The sequence below is a fragment of the Mesoplodon densirostris genome, chromosome 1 (assembly GCF_025265405.1).
Source record: "Mesoplodon densirostris isolate mMesDen1 chromosome 1, mMesDen1 primary haplotype, whole genome shotgun sequence".
Taxonomy (NCBI): Eukaryota; Metazoa; Chordata; class Mammalia; order Artiodactyla; family Ziphiidae; genus Mesoplodon; species Mesoplodon densirostris.
The window spans coordinates 150378730-150394962 of NC_082661.1; positions in this window are offsets into that span (position 1 = coordinate 150378730).

Here is a 16233-nt window from a genome sequence, read left to right on the forward strand (position 1 = left end):
GAGTCAAGATAAGCTAATATATTACTTCAAATGAATGAGTAGGAGTATGGTGAAGTGAAGGAAATGTTCTCTCATGATCCTTTAGCAGGTGAGCAATTTAATTTTTCCAGGGATTTTCAAATTTCATATGGAAAGTCACTGTGACTCTGGTGAGTATTAGCTGATGCTTACAGTGAGTGATTTGGGGATTATTGGGCATTTTCTTAGAAGTATAATAAATTTAGTGTTTTTTTCTCCTTAAAATTAATCTCATTCAGGACTAAAGCCTGGTATTTGAACCATGAAATCAGATAAAGTCAATGTAGTTAAGAACCTTAGTGTTGGATGTACACAATGCAATGCTAGGGAGTGCTCTTCATGTCATGGTGATTGTGACAATTTTGGATATTTACTGTATATTTTTTTTCAGAAGATAGCTACAAAGTATTTTGAGGAATAATTAATTTCTCTTAATTTGTATGAGATAAGGAAGATGTTACCCAGTAGAAATCTTTTTAAGAATATTTTTTCTTGAATTCAAAATGGGAAAAAAAAGTGAGAAAGGGAAATTGAGCCTAATGACTGTATTAGTCATTGATAGGCAATGCCTGAACACCTGTTCCAAACTGTGTTTCTTTTTCCTGTCAGCAACTGCATCTAAGACTAAGGATGGGGCAGTGGTAGTAAAACTTGCCTTGAGTCCACAGATTTATGACATATTTCCCAGTGTCTCTGGGGTTTCAGTCATAGGGTGTGAACATTTTTATCAATGAATACATAGAGACAGTGGGAAAAGAAACTGCCTGTAAAAGATACATACCATTTCATGAGTTAAAGAAGTAAATCTCTAGAGTTTTATTAGAAATGCAAAGGCACAGGAGGTTATTGAAAATATATGTCTGTCACAGACATAGAGAACAGACTTGTGGTTGTCCAAGGGGAGGGTGGATGTGGGGAGGGATGGAGTGGGAATTTGAGGTTAGCAGATGTGAACTATTATATATAGGATGGATAAACAGCAAGATCCTACTGTGTAGCCCAGGTAACTACATTCAATGTTCTACGATAAACCACATGGAAAAGAATATGAAAAAGAATGTAGATAACTGAATCACTTTGCTGTACAGTAGAAATTAACACATTGTAAATCAACCATACTTCAAAAAAAGAAAGTATAGAGTCTGAATGTGTTTCTAAGAATCAAATTTGTTTTAAGATTAAAGGGTGAATATTTTTAAAGAAAATTTTTTGTTGAACTCAAAAAGTGAACAACAGTGAAAAGGGGAAATGGAATTAAGCAAACAAGCTAATTATGTTGGCAGAAGAAAAAAAAAATCCTTAGGGGAATGGTAAAAATTTCAAAGACCAGGTTAGACAAATGTGAAAGGGAAAAGAAAATATTCTTTACTGCACTTGTTGATGGGTCCAGGGAAGTTTTTTTTGGTTCTGAAGCTATACAGCCATTTGACTCTAGGGTAAAGGAGGGAACAAGAGAAGCCTAGGTGAAACATCATTTAATGTTGGGGGTAATTCACAGGAGTGGGCTGAAGGTGCAACTGCTTCTATAATACATACATACATGCATATGTACATAGGCAAACAAGTAAATAAATGTCTTCTGAATAAGATGATATCATTGGACCCAAGCAGATAAAGAAATTGAAAAAAAAAATTATACGGCTTCCCTGGTGGCGCAGTGGTTGAAAGTCCACCTGCCGATGCAGAAGACACGGGTTCTTGCCCCGGTCCGGGAAGATCCCACATGCCGTGGAGCGGCTAGGCCCGTGAGCCATGGCCGCTGGGCCTGTGCGTCCGGAGCCTATGTTCCACAACGGGAGAGGCCACAGCAGTAAGAGGCCCGCGTACCGAAAAAAAAAAAAAATTACCATTATAACTGTTTTAAAGTGTACAATTGAGTAGCATTAATTACATTCACATTGATTTTTTTTTGTTTGAACTTAAATTTTCAAGGAGGAGAGGAGATATTTTATACTTTATTTCTATAAGTTTAATGATGGGGAAATACACAGTCCTCAAGTTTGAGAATCATTTTATTACTTGTGTCATATTATTTAGGATATTATGCTATTATTTGAGTTATATAATCAACATAAGTGAGTTACTGAATAACATGGCTGCTTTTACGTGAGATGAGAAAAAAAATGCATGGTAAAATTGTGGTATATGATTCACTTCAGCTTTCTGGACAACAGTTGAATAGTCCTACAGGGGTTCTGAAAGATAAACAAGAAGTTGTGGTAGATATAGGGAGAGGAGTCCCAGAGTTGGGCCATGACTTTTGGTAAGTAGTTATTTATTTCCCACAAGTGGGCACAGGTCCAGGTTGACCTTAGGTTTGGTTATTAACCCCAGTGTTCTGAAAATATGATGGGGAGTGTTTAGAGGGAATTCTCATTCACCTTACCGTTCATTTCCTTAGCAGGCATTCATTTCCTTGTCCATTGCTCTAGAGGGAGTTCTGAATTAAATAGTATTTAATTTAAAATGTCTATTTCTCCTCAAACATATAAAGTGAGGCATAACCCACATAAGTATGTGACATCAGTGCAAGTCTGTATTCATTGAGCCATGCATCTGGGTATTGCACTGAAATTGGGCAATGGTAGTGTAATTCTGATTTTTTCTTTTTTTCTTTTTTTTCTTAGACACATTCCCAAAGCACAGTGTTTATCCCCTCTAATTTTATTTGTTTTTGTGGTAAGATCTCCTAATAAAGCCCTTTCCCCTCACTGTGAAGAAGGATAACCATTCGCAAAATGTTTTGGCTATAACTAGGTAAGTTCAAATCAAGGCAAAAGATAGATGTTTACTTACATTTTCCAAGCTAAAATTACCAATAACACACACTCACACACACACACACACACACTTTATCTCAGTCCATTAGTGAATTCTCATTAGGTCACATGAGAGGAAAAGTGAATTTTTGGCACCATCAATCCATCAGAAGCTGGGTACATTTTTTTTAAAATGTATTAAAACGTACTCTCCTAAATCTTATACAATTCATATGAAATTATTAAAATAAAAATGAAATTAACTAAGGTATAATAAGCTTTTTGCCATATACATTTTCTCCAGAGAATTCAAATCCCATTTTTATAACATATGTTATAAGGAAATATATGCAATAATATTTGTATAATGAGAATGTGTAATGCATCAGACTTAAAGATTAACAAAGACACAGTCAGAAACTCCACACAAATATGTTGACTCCACTTTGCCACATTTTCCCATAAAATTAGAATGCTTTTCTAAACAAACTCTGTATTTACCTTGCTTCTCCACTAATGGATGGTTATCACCTACGGGTTTCCAGTGGGCTATAATTTGAGCACACAAGTATCTCCCCTAAACTTGAACAATTTTCCAAACTGCTTGTCAAATTAAGGCAAATTTATTTTAGAACAAAATATATTTCTATAGTCATGGAAGACTTATCAGTATGTGTGTCCTTTTAAACTACAAGGGGAAAAAATATCTCCAAACTAGGGAATGGCTTATATAAAAATTTTAGTAGCACAAAGCTATGCTTTATTTCCTATTACTGCTACTGTGATTCTATAATCATTTTCATTAATTTCCAAAGATTATAAATAATTTAAAAGTTACATACACTATCCATATTTGTAATCTGATAATCAAAAAATAAAAATAAAAAAACACAAACCATTCTCATTCTTACCACCTAGAACTATTACTATTATAGCTAAATGTTAAATTGAGATGGGTTTTTTATGAGAGCCTTGAGTTCTAGGTAAGCCAGCCTTTGACCCATTGATGTCTGTGAATATGTCTGAAGTATTGTAATAATTCACATGGTCACCTTTGCCTCTGGGTCCTGTTTACAAATACCACATAGTGTATTTATTCTGAAATTTAATTTCTGTTCTGCAATCTATCAACCCGGATTTGAAAGTCGGGCCTTCCCATACAAAAAGTCATTCACTAAACAATTTTGAATTCAGTAGACTCTCTCAAAGAATTTATGCATGTTGCGGGCAGAGGACTTGTAGAATATGTAGCTAAAGTCATTTTATATCTTAGCAATGCAAATTGATTTAATTTCAATACTATGCACTTGTTTTTATTAAAGTTCTTTGGGAGATAAAGAACAGTGTTGGTCATGTAATAAAAACTATTTATGTGTTTTAATTTTTATTTTGGTCATGTCACACCTATGGTTCTCTCACTTGCCCCTCCCCAGGTGACCTCCTCTCCCATAGTCTGATGGTCACAGGCTCCAAAGTTCCCAAATAGTTGTCTGACTTTATACGCTTCCTCTCCTATCCAATGTAGAGTTTACATTGTGAAGAGGTTGGCTCTTTTATCCTCTTTGCTAATTCCAGATCCTTTAGGTTTCTCTCTTCTGCCAGTGTTAGTTTCATCTAGACATCCTTCTCAGTGTTCCTAACAGAAATTTCTGTATCAGCTATTAAATTAAAACTTTTTACACTCATTATTGGTGTATATGTAAAAAACAGTATCTTACTGTACCTTATCTGTAATCTAGTTACGATTTTTAATTTAGCCATATATTTGAACCTTTTTCCACAACCATATAGCTATAGAAGCATAAGGGCATACATCTCACAAGAAGTAAAGACAATAATGAATGTGAGGTTTTCTTAAGATCAAGAGAGTTTTAACTTTGATATTACTGAGAGCTTTATAAGAATGACATTCATCCATTGTGTGCTTAATATTGATATCTACCTATACCTAAAATGTATACAATTATTCTAAGATGTATCTACTATCATTAAACAGCATGTGAAACCTGTTCTCAGGCCACCCCATCTAAAACTGGTCTTTAGTATTGGCTTTGACTTTCACAGGACTGTATGCAGACCAGTTTCTTTCACTCTTGCTCTCTTTATACACAAATAAATGTGCTTCTAGGAAAATGATACATCTTTCATAATTCTTTCATATTCAGTGGTATCCATTAATTATAAATGAGTTATTTGCATAAATGATGTTTAAGTAAATAAAACATTACCTGACTCTGAATATTTGAAACCGTAAATTTTAGTTCAAATTGATATTTTTGGCAAAAAGACAAGATGAAAATACCTACTGGAAACAGAATGGCTGAGGTAAACAGAGCAGGTTGACTGTGTCCAATTGGTATCTAGAAATGTATTTTTTAACAAACTGCAATGTCTGACATAAGCTCATTTAGTACTTTAAAGTCTATGAATAGAAAGACGTTTTATAAACACTGGTAATAGGATTTATCAGGCAGGATAGGTTAGATTATGCTGCAATAACAAAACAATCCTCGCAACTCTGTGGTTCAATATACTAAAGATTTAATTCTCATTCATATCAAATGTCTATCATAGATCAGTTTTGCTTTTGTGATTTTCATCTCTACTCTAGGACTGAAGGTGATGACAAGTCACTATCTGGAAGATGCTCATGACCTTGGTAGAGGGAAAAGAGTGTTCCGGAGGGTCTTGAAAAAGCAATTACATAATCTGGACCAAATGTGATATGTAACACTTCTGCTATCACTCATTGACCAGAAATAATCACAGGGGCTCATTCAACCACAAGGGGGCAAGAAAGCTCAGTTCAGTCTAGTGTCTCCAAGGAGAAATAACCAGAATTAATTGATTGGCAAGTAGATAATTCATTAACATTAAATTATATCTGTAACCAGAAGTATGCTGAAATTTGCTCATAGGAGTTTGGAAGAGTTGGTTTTGCGAATCTCTTCCCAACCCCTTATTTAGTGATATATCTTTGGAAGCTTGGATGTTTATACCATGAATATTGGCAAACACTACAAATTAGGGCTTTTTCCTCCCCCGAGAGCCAATTGTTAAACATTTATAGCACACCAGTGAGTGTAACTTTATGAAGACAAACAAAATATGCTAAAAAGTAGGACTAGCAAAAAGAGAGCAATTATTTCATGTTCATACCTTGACAGTTTCAAAGATATCTGTACCGTGTTCCCTACATTTGTAGTAGAAGGTGCTTATGAATAAGAAAATAACTTAATTGAAAAATGCATTAGTTCTGCCTAAGTTCTTTTCTGAGCTAAGATCCTTAGATAAGCAGATGTCCCTGATTTGCTCCTTAGTTAATAACAGCCAGTTTCAGCTTCCTTACAAACAAAAATAACATATTGAGACCTTGATGAAACTGAACATTTTAAACTCCATGATACTGTAGACTAGATCTATATATGCTAGCAAAAGACTTCCAGTGCTGGAGAGAACTTATTTTCAGAGCTGAGCTAATATTATCTGAAGCGTCTTACAAATTTCATTACAACATGTTACATCACAGCAAGAGAAATTCACTATTAAATTTCTTTAAATTTTAACTATATATATTCAACTACTTCAAAGTTATTTTCCCTAGAAATTTGCTTCTGTAAGTTAAAGCAAATAAATATATATTTCCAAAATTGTTTATAATGTCTTGGTTCTTACAAACTTAGATGCTTATTAATTAAATACCCTCTGGTCAAAGAAAAATTGAACCAGACAAGTTAAACAGGCAAGGAAGACTGAATTTGAGACTATCATAATAGGAAAGAGATATTGAACTCTATCCCACAGAAACAAAAGGCTCATGGGCTTTTAAGTGCTTGCCTGAGTTAGTGGAAAAGTACTAGAGGATGCTGGGTTGAGGGAGGGAGATTAATCAGTGTGATTAGGCCATCTATACTTGCCAACTGGCACTTTGTTTCGTTCCTACTCTCCTTCAGAGACAGAAAGAGAGGGGCACTATCTTCCTTGATGATTATATTGGAAAAGATAATCCAGGTCCTTCAGAAAGATATTCCTGGGTTATAAAGCTGGCAAGAGATTGAGAGAACATTTACATCTCAAAAAGACAGACAAAGAACTTTTACTTAAAGGTTTTCTAAAGTAAGTGCTCTAAGAAAAGGAAGACAGGCTTCTTCCTGTTTAGTCAAGTTGAGGCCTTTAAGGCCTTTGTGGTCACTTCTAATACTTTAAAATAATACAGTGTGTCCAACGAGTTTGGTGTTAGTCAATGGTCACATAAAATTGTATTTAATTATTTTTTGCATAAACGACTACTCCATCACTTTTCCATTTTCATTTGTCATCCTCATGTATAAGACTATATTTACAAGTTGGTTCAGTAAGAAGGAAAGCAAAGACTGCAGCCCTGGAATACAGTGGAACTAAATAACTGTCTAAAGAATTACAGCTCTAACTAATAAGGCACTCCTTGATTTTGATGTTTCTATGGACTGAATATTTCTGCCCCTTCAAAATTCGTGTGTTGAAATCCCAATACCAAATGTGACTCTGCTTGGAAGTCGGGTCTTTATAGGGCCCGCATGCTGCAACTACTGAGCCTGCGTGCTGCAACTACTGAAGCCCGTGCACCTAGAGTCCATTTTTCTGCAACAAGAGAAGCCACCACAATAAGAAGCCCGCGGACGGCAACGAAGAATAGCCCCCTCCCACCACAACTAGAGAAAGCCTGCGTGCAGCAACAAAGAACCAATGCAGCCAAAAAATAAATTTAAAAAGAAAAAAAAAAAAGAAGTGATTAGGTAATGAGGGTGGAGTCTTAATGAATGGGATCATGCCTTTATAAAAGAGAGTCCAGAGAGATCCCTGACTTTTCTGCCATGTAAGGACACAGCAAAAAGATGGTTGTTTATGACCTAGGAACCAGACACTGAATCTGCTAGCAACTTAATTTTAGTCTTCCCAGCCTCCAGAACTGTGAGAAATAAATTTCTGTTGTTTAAAAGCCACCCAATTTGTGGTATTCTATTATAGTAGCCTGAATCAACTAAGACAGAAATTGTCATAGCCATGAATGGACATTTTTTTGAATTTTATATAATTAATTTATTTATTATACAGCAGGTTCTTATTAGTTATCCATTTTATACATATTAGTGTATACATGTCAATCCCAATCTCCCAGTTCATCCCACCACTACGACCACCACCCCGCTTTCCCCCCTTGGTGTCCGTACATTTGTCCTCTACATCTGTGTCTCTATTTCTGCCTTGCAAACCGGTTCATCTGTACCATTTTTCTGTATTCCAGATATATGCGTTAATATACAGTATTTGTTTTTCTCTTTCTGACTTCTCTCTGTATGACAGTCTCTAGGTCCATCCACGTCTCTACAAATTACCCAATTTCATTCCTTTTTATGGCTGATGAACGGACCTTTAAAAATGATTCTAATGAGGGCTCAGAAAGAAAAGACATAGCTAAAGAAAAAGCCTCAACTTTCCTAGAGAATATCTAAGACATTTTCAACAGTGTTGGTAGGAATATGGATGGCAAAGACCATTCTGATAAGGTCTCAGATGAAAATGAGGAAAATGTTATTGGAAACTAGAGGAAAGGTAATACTAGTTATAAAGAGGCAAAGAACTTGGCTGAATTGTGTTTGCCCTTTCTGGATGATAGAACTTGTGAGCAATGAAACTGAATATTTATCTGTAGCTATTTCTAAGCAGTGTTGACAGTATGGCTTGGTTTCTCCTGACTCCTTCCAGTAACACTCAAGAAAAGAGCAATGACTTAAAGATGGAATTGTTAACCAAAAGAGAAGCAGAATTTAAAGAATTGGAAAATTCTCAGCTTATCCATATTGCAAAAAAATGAGAACACTAAGGGTGTGGCCAAGGATCCTTTGATAATGAGATTAGTATGGATCAGCTATTTCAACAAAAGCCAGGAGTTATTCTCTAAAATGTGGAAGAATGGCCCTGAAGACAATTCAAAGATCACCAAAGTTGCCACTCCCATCATAGGCTCAGAGTGCAAGCAAGCACCCAGGAAACAGAGCAATTTCAAAGGAGGGGCTGCCAGTGCCTGTGGGACCTCAGTGAGCATGGCCTGGCACTGCCTCCCATCACAGGCTCCCTGCACTCTGGTTCCATGTTCCTTGGCCACTCCAGATGAGGTTCTTGTAGGCTCTGTTGTGAGATGGGTCACAGTGGCCACCCCTCTAGAGGGTGCAAGCAGCAAACTTTGGTAGCTTCAGTGTGGCATCATTTTTCCATCAAGGAGATATATGAGCCCTGTGGAGCTTGACATTCGTTTCAAGAATAGAGCTGCCTGGAGTCACAGGTGTGCAACCCAGGCACAGAACTGCTTCCAGATGGGAGCACTTCAGAGAAACATCATGGGGGCAAGGCTTAGAAACAGAGGCACTTTGAAGGCAGGGGCACCCAAAGCTTGGGCTCAGGGCTGCCCAGCAAGCTACATGATCAGGACTTCAACTTCAGTGTGTCTAGAAGATGATTCTTCCACCCCAGTGAGCCTGGAGGGTAGAGCATCAAGACAAAAGAGGATTATTCTTGGGCCTTAAGGTTTAATGAGCATTGTTGGCCCCATTAGGTTTTGAACTTAAAGGGAAATGTCACTCCTTTTTTCTTTCTCATTTCTCTCATTTGGAATGGGAATGTCTATCTTAGGCCTCTCACACCATTGTATTTTGGAAGCACATAACTTATTTGGGTTCACCAGTCCACAGCTGGAAAGCAGTTTGCTTCAGGATAAATTGCACCTTAAATCTTACCCACATCTGATTTAGATGATATTTAAAAGAGACTTTGAACTAAGACTTTAAAGTTGATTACAGAATGAGTTAAGACTTTTCTACTGAGATGGAATAAATGTATATTGCATGCAAGAAGGACATGAATTTGGGAGGCCAGGTGTAGAATATTATAGATTGGATGTTTGTACCCCACCAAAATTTGTACGTTGATATCCTAATGTCTAGCACAATAACATTTGCTGGTGGAGCCTTTAGGAAGTTACTAGGTAATGAGGGTGGAGCTCTCATGAATGGGATTAGTGCCCTTATAAAACAGAGTCCAGCTATTCTGTCCCTTCTGCCATGTGAATACAGTGAAAAGATAGTCATCTATGAACAAGGAAGCAAGCTCTAATCAGACACCAAATCTGCTGAAACACTGATCTTGGACTTCCTAGCCTCCAAACCTCTGAAAAATAAATTTCTGTTGTTCATAAGTCACCCAGTCTATGCTGTTTTGTTCTAACAGTCTGAATGGCCTAAGATATATATTGAGGCTTGCCTTTTCCATAATTATGTATCATGGTTTAGCTACTAATAATAGTTATGGCACCTATGCTGTGAAATATTTATTTTAAAATATAAATTGGAAAAACTAGAAAAACTGAGTTAGAAATTCATTTGGAGGTTAAAATGGCTGAGAATAACCAAGGAACCCTTGGAGAAGAATAAGGTGCTGATAAAGACAATAACATATAAATAAAAACAGTTCCATGCACAGATGGTCACTTGATATATGATAGAGGTGGTACTAGAAATCATTGACAAAAAGGGGACTTTTCAATAAAAAGCTCCTTCAAATACTGGGTATTCATATATGAAAATAATTAAACTGTTTCCCTACTGTACACCATACATAAAAATCAATTTCTTGTGCATCAGAGCTCTACAAGTGAAGAGAATAATTATGAATATTTTAGAAGATAATAAAAAATATTTTCATAACTTAAGGGTAAGAAATAATTTCTTAAAACTAAACACAATTAGTTACTAATTATAAAAGAAGGGACTAATGTATTCAATAGCATTATAAGTCATTCTTATACAAAGAGTGTAAAAACACTGCATGAATAAAGATTTGCAACATCTTTAACCAACAAATTAACTGACAATTAAAATATATTGAAAACTCCTACATTTAATTGCAAAAAGGAGAGAATCTATTTAAAAATAGGCAGAAGCCTTAAATCGCCACTTAACAAAAGAGGAAATCCAATTAGACAACCAACAAATGAAAAGATGTCAATGAGTTAGTAAAAATTCAAATTAAAATCACAATGTAAATCTATTCACAAACATCAAATGGGAACAGATTTAAAATTCTAATCTGAATAGAATGTAGATCAAAGGAAACACTTATATGCTGTTTTGAGTATAAAAACTGTTATTGTCACTTTGGAAAATGTTTGAAGTCATCTCATAAGTTTGCATTGTCACATACACTACAACCCATCAATTTCAGTCATAATTTATACCTTAGGTAAGTTCTCATACATCTGCTATACAAATCTACTAGGATATTTGTACAAGAGTATACAAAACAGCATTATTTGTTACAGAAAAAAGCAGGAAACAACTTGCCTCCACCAATAACAGAATGGAAAACATGCTACTTTATACTATGAAATAGTCTAGTGAGATGGTGTATAACAAAACAAGAGTACTGTACTTGGAGCTAGATTACACAGATTCATATCTGAGCTCCATCTCAAATAAACTCAACTGGATATTATTATATTTAATAATAATACCTACAGTTAATATGAGAGTATCATCATCATCATTGTTAAAACAATGAAATTGAATGAACAACAGTCACATAACAGCATAGATGGCTCTAGTAAATGTAACACAAAGCTAAGAAAAAGACAAACATAAATGTGTACAGTGTATTCCATTTGTATAAACTTCAGAGACAGAAAACTAGATATTGTTAGGGGATATACACAGAAAGTAAATCTAAAACAAAGTAAAAAAAAATGTAACCCAAGTGTCAACACAATGACTACTTTTAGGAGTGGTAGGCAGATGTGATCACAAAAACAAAAACAAAAAAAATGAAAACAAAACAAACAATAAAAAACAACATCAGGGTTATTGGGAAGTTTCTAATTTGTGGACTGGATGGTAGTATATGATTATGTTCTTATATTAGACATTAGTCTGCTCATTTAGATTTTACTCACTATTCTATGCATTTATCTCCCAATTAAAAATACACTAACATAAATAATTATATAAATTTAATTAGAGTAAATGTGAGGTTATTTTTCTACAGTAACATAGAAACTTGCAACCAAAATGCTACCTTGAATAGCAGAGGAAAAAATGTTCAGCCAGGAACTAGGTATATGTCAATAGCTATATGTGACATATGATCAGCTGGGTTCAGATAAGAATGTGAGGGAATACCATTTCGGATTTAATTTTGTTGTTTTGTAGACCTAGTGAATACACTCATGGATCCCTTAGAGAGATGTTTCAGATTAATAATTAGTTTTCCCTTGTCAATAATTGTCTTTCCATGAATCCTTCATTACACCCAGCCTGTAAAATTTGCTTTTAAAGTACAGGTAACATGTGCTAAGCATGTGCAGTGCTCACTGTAAAACCAACCATTGTGTGAAGAAGTCATTTTTAAAGAGAAGACAACTTCTTACAATAGGAAGTTGACATGTGTACTAATTTAAATGTTACTATCGTAAGTTCAATTTATAATTGTGAAAATGTCTTACACAGTAAAACACAGTGCCTCAGGTAAATTGGGAATTGAAATTATTTTGATGTATACAGTTTGGGCATGAGCCAGGTGAACTGGCTAGCATTCAGAGATGCTTCACCTAGCACTACTCTGAAATGGTTCTAATTATGATTTTCTTACCATCATCGAGTACATCTGGATGGCACCAGACACTTTAAAGTTGCCTTTTTAATATTTTTATATTATGTAAGCTTATATTTTGGTGATCAAAACAAATGTTGACATTGGTTTAAATCCTGAAATAAAAGTCGCATTTTTTTAGAGGCTCTTAATCCAGAGGTTAAGTGTGTCACACAAAAAGATACAGGAATAACTCCTAAATTCCTACAAAAAGGGAATTTAGTCTGTGTTTATATGACTGTTACATGATACCACCAGCACTACCCACAAAACAAATGAATAAATTATGTTTACCTAATATATTTCTAAAAGAGTCAATTTATTATGATGGTTGAAAGTTTAAAAGCCCTGAAACAGAATCTCTCAATACACAAATTGAATTTTTTTCACTGGTGATAAATAAAAATTAAAAAATTAGAAGGTATGACCTTAGAATGTATGTTTGTACTGTAAGCCTGAAATTTTTTCTGAACCAAACAGGTTGTCATGAATATCAAGAAGAGAATGCAATGAAAATTGTTTTCAGTGTTTATACTTACAGTGCTGTGAGGGATATTGGAAACTGTCGGCTTCAAAAATCTTCCTCTTAATGAAGCTGAGCTTCTAACAGGATAACAATTTGTCCAAGATAAATAGTTACTAAATTAATCAGGACCAGAATCTGAGTCTGCTAATGCCTAATTTATAGCTTTCTGTGACAACATGTTGTTGAAGACTGCATTTATCTTATGAAGCTATGTAGTTGTTTTCCAGAAGTAACATTTTTTCTAAGCTTCTTTTGCTCTTTTCTTCAAGAGTATTCTTCTATGGGATACAATATAAATTTAATTATCATTTTAGCATTATATAAAAAGTTATAAAAATGAGGCATGCCACAACCAGAGATTCTATTCTGAACTCAGACTTGATAACCATACAGAAATAGCATGATGACTCACCACCAGTGGCTCTCCAGAAAGGCTGAGAGCCTGTTTAAAAGTTAATAAAACGTCTTCACCTTATTCTCAATAGTCTTGGCTGACAGTATCAATCACAATTCCATACAGACAAAAATAGAATCATAGAAAATCAAGGCTGCACAACTAGAGTTAAAATCTACCAATGCAGAGAGCAAAGTCTGTGAGTTTGCAACATTTATTGAGTGCCTATTATGGAACAGGTTAAAACCCTGTGACAATGGTGAATGAAACCAACTCCCACTCCTTCCCCCTGAAAATAACCAAAAAGTTCAGTCTAGAGAGAGAGAATAATTAGCATCTGTTGAATTCTTATATGTTACCAATTGGCATCATCTATGTCACCATATTTCATGTTAACTCAATGATATATATTTTTACTCTCATTTTACTAATGAATTAATTGAGGTACAGAAAATGTTTTAAAAAAACAAAAGAAATTGAGGTACAGATTATTTAATTGCATTGCCCAAGTCAATTAGCTATTCTAAGTTTTTCAGTTTATATATTTCCCATAGGCTGAAGATAGTTGAATATAAAATTGTAGTCAGCTTCGGAGATGCTGTTTCCTGTAATTTCTAAGTATTTTGGAAATCATAAGAATTATTTCTTTTTCTCAATAATTTACATTAAAACTGTCAATTAACATACCTATCACCAATTCTTACCTAATTATAATTCTCCTGCAAGTCTTTCTCTGGTTCTGGTATCTATCTTTAATTTTTACCAAACTCCTGGTATCTATGCCTAGACCTAAGTATTACTCATCAGAAAGTGTATCATAGATATTTTAGACTGAAAGTTACCCTAGAAACCTTTAGAACTAATATTTTCATTTTGTTTCTTCAGGTGAGGAGACTAATCCTAGAAAAACAAAGCACTTTCAGAAGATGACAAAGCTGGATAGTTAATGGAAAAGTTTGGGGTAGGGGAAAGGATGAGGAATAAAATCTGAGTTCCTGACTCTAATCTGGTATTGTTTTTCTATATTTTATTGCTTGCTAGCAGCTACTGAGATAAATGTTCACACTGTTTTCTAAAATAAATGTTGATACATTGTAGGTGCAAGTCTGCCTTTTTACTACTTTATTTCCATCCAAGTTTATTTTCAGAACAATTCATTTTGAACACATATAACAGCTATTATTTTCACTTTCAAGCCTCATGCTTTACTTGCCAGTTTATTAATTTAATATTATTTATTAATCATAATACATATTGAGTATTATAGAAATATAAATTTCTATTAATCTCTATCTTAAAATTTAGTGTCTTAATTACTCAAGATGTCAATTCAACTAACAGTTTAACATAATTGTTCTTATCTTCAAATCAAAGTAACAAAAGATTTAAGTAATGTAGGCTCATTAGAGAATAGCAAGTTTAATTTTTTGAATAATTAAACTGAGTAGAATTCTATGTTAGTAGCAATAATAGCTAAAATTTATATAGCATATAATAGATGCTGGGAAGAGTGGTAAACAGTTTACACATATTTTCTAATTTATTCCTCAAAATAAGCTATGGGACTGGTATGAATTTTATTTTTATTTTATAAATGCAGACACTGAAATCCAGGTAGGTTAAATAATTTACTCAAGGCCATGTGTAGCTCCCTAAAATGTAGAAACTCAAAATTTTTCATTCTTATAGAAATATCAATTTCCTTTGCTTTATTTTCCCCAAAGAGCACTGATTATTTTCCACAATCTAATATGTTTAGATTACTGACTTAAATATCTGTTGCTAGTGGCAACAACTTGGAATACAAACTGCTTTCTCTAAAGATGATATGTCATGTGGAAAATTAGAATTTTAAAAATAATAATCTAATTTCATTACATGAAGAATTTGTACAGAAAACAAATTCTTTGACAAGCCATTCCAACCAGGTGGCTCTTGGATCCAAGCCAGAGGGAGAGAAGGTATAAACTAGGCATATGTCATCCATCCTTGCCAATCAAATTTTCAAATATTCAAACAAGATCAGTTAAAACATAGAAATGTATAAACAGATCATATTTCTTTAATGCCTATCTTTAAAGGAGCTTTCAAGCTATGTCATCCAATTTGTCAACTATAATATTTTCCAAGATATAACACTTCATCTGTACAGCCACAGATCTTCAACAGAAGTTTCTACTAAGTTAAAAAGATGTTTTGATAGAATATTCAATAGATGAAAATGTTACAAAAGCCATGGAGAGAGTTATTTACAATTAGTTGATTTTAGCTTCAGGCTTGAGAAAAATTTTAGGTCCTCAGAGCTTATTTGTTATATTAGGGTTGCTAAGTGGGGATATGCTAAGCTTTAATAAAATCTTTCTGCTTTAATAAATACATGTACTTATTTTCTATAACTATTTCCTTAAGGTTAGGATTTGCAGGTAGAATTGAGGTTTTACCTTGGATTGAAAATATTTCCCCAAGGACTGCCTGATATAAACTTTTAAAGAGCTCCCTCAACTCTGAATTATCAGGCCTAATACATCTATAGAAAAATATGAAATGCAATAAATATCACTGCATTGGCAATCATATTACAACACATAAATGTATCTAAGTAACATGCTATCTATCTTAATCTTACACAACATATAATTGTGTCAAATTTATTCAATTAACAAAAAAGAAACAAAAAAGTAAGCAAAAGAGAAGAAAGGGAGAAAGATGGTGCATGAAAAGAGTAATTTCTCTTTGCGATTCTGGTGTGGAGCATATTATTTTTCTCTATAGAATCGGAAGATAAAATTAGACTAGAAAGAGTTCTTATGTCTGGGGAAAATATGCTATTCTTGAAATCAAATCAGAAGTTGAAGAAGAAA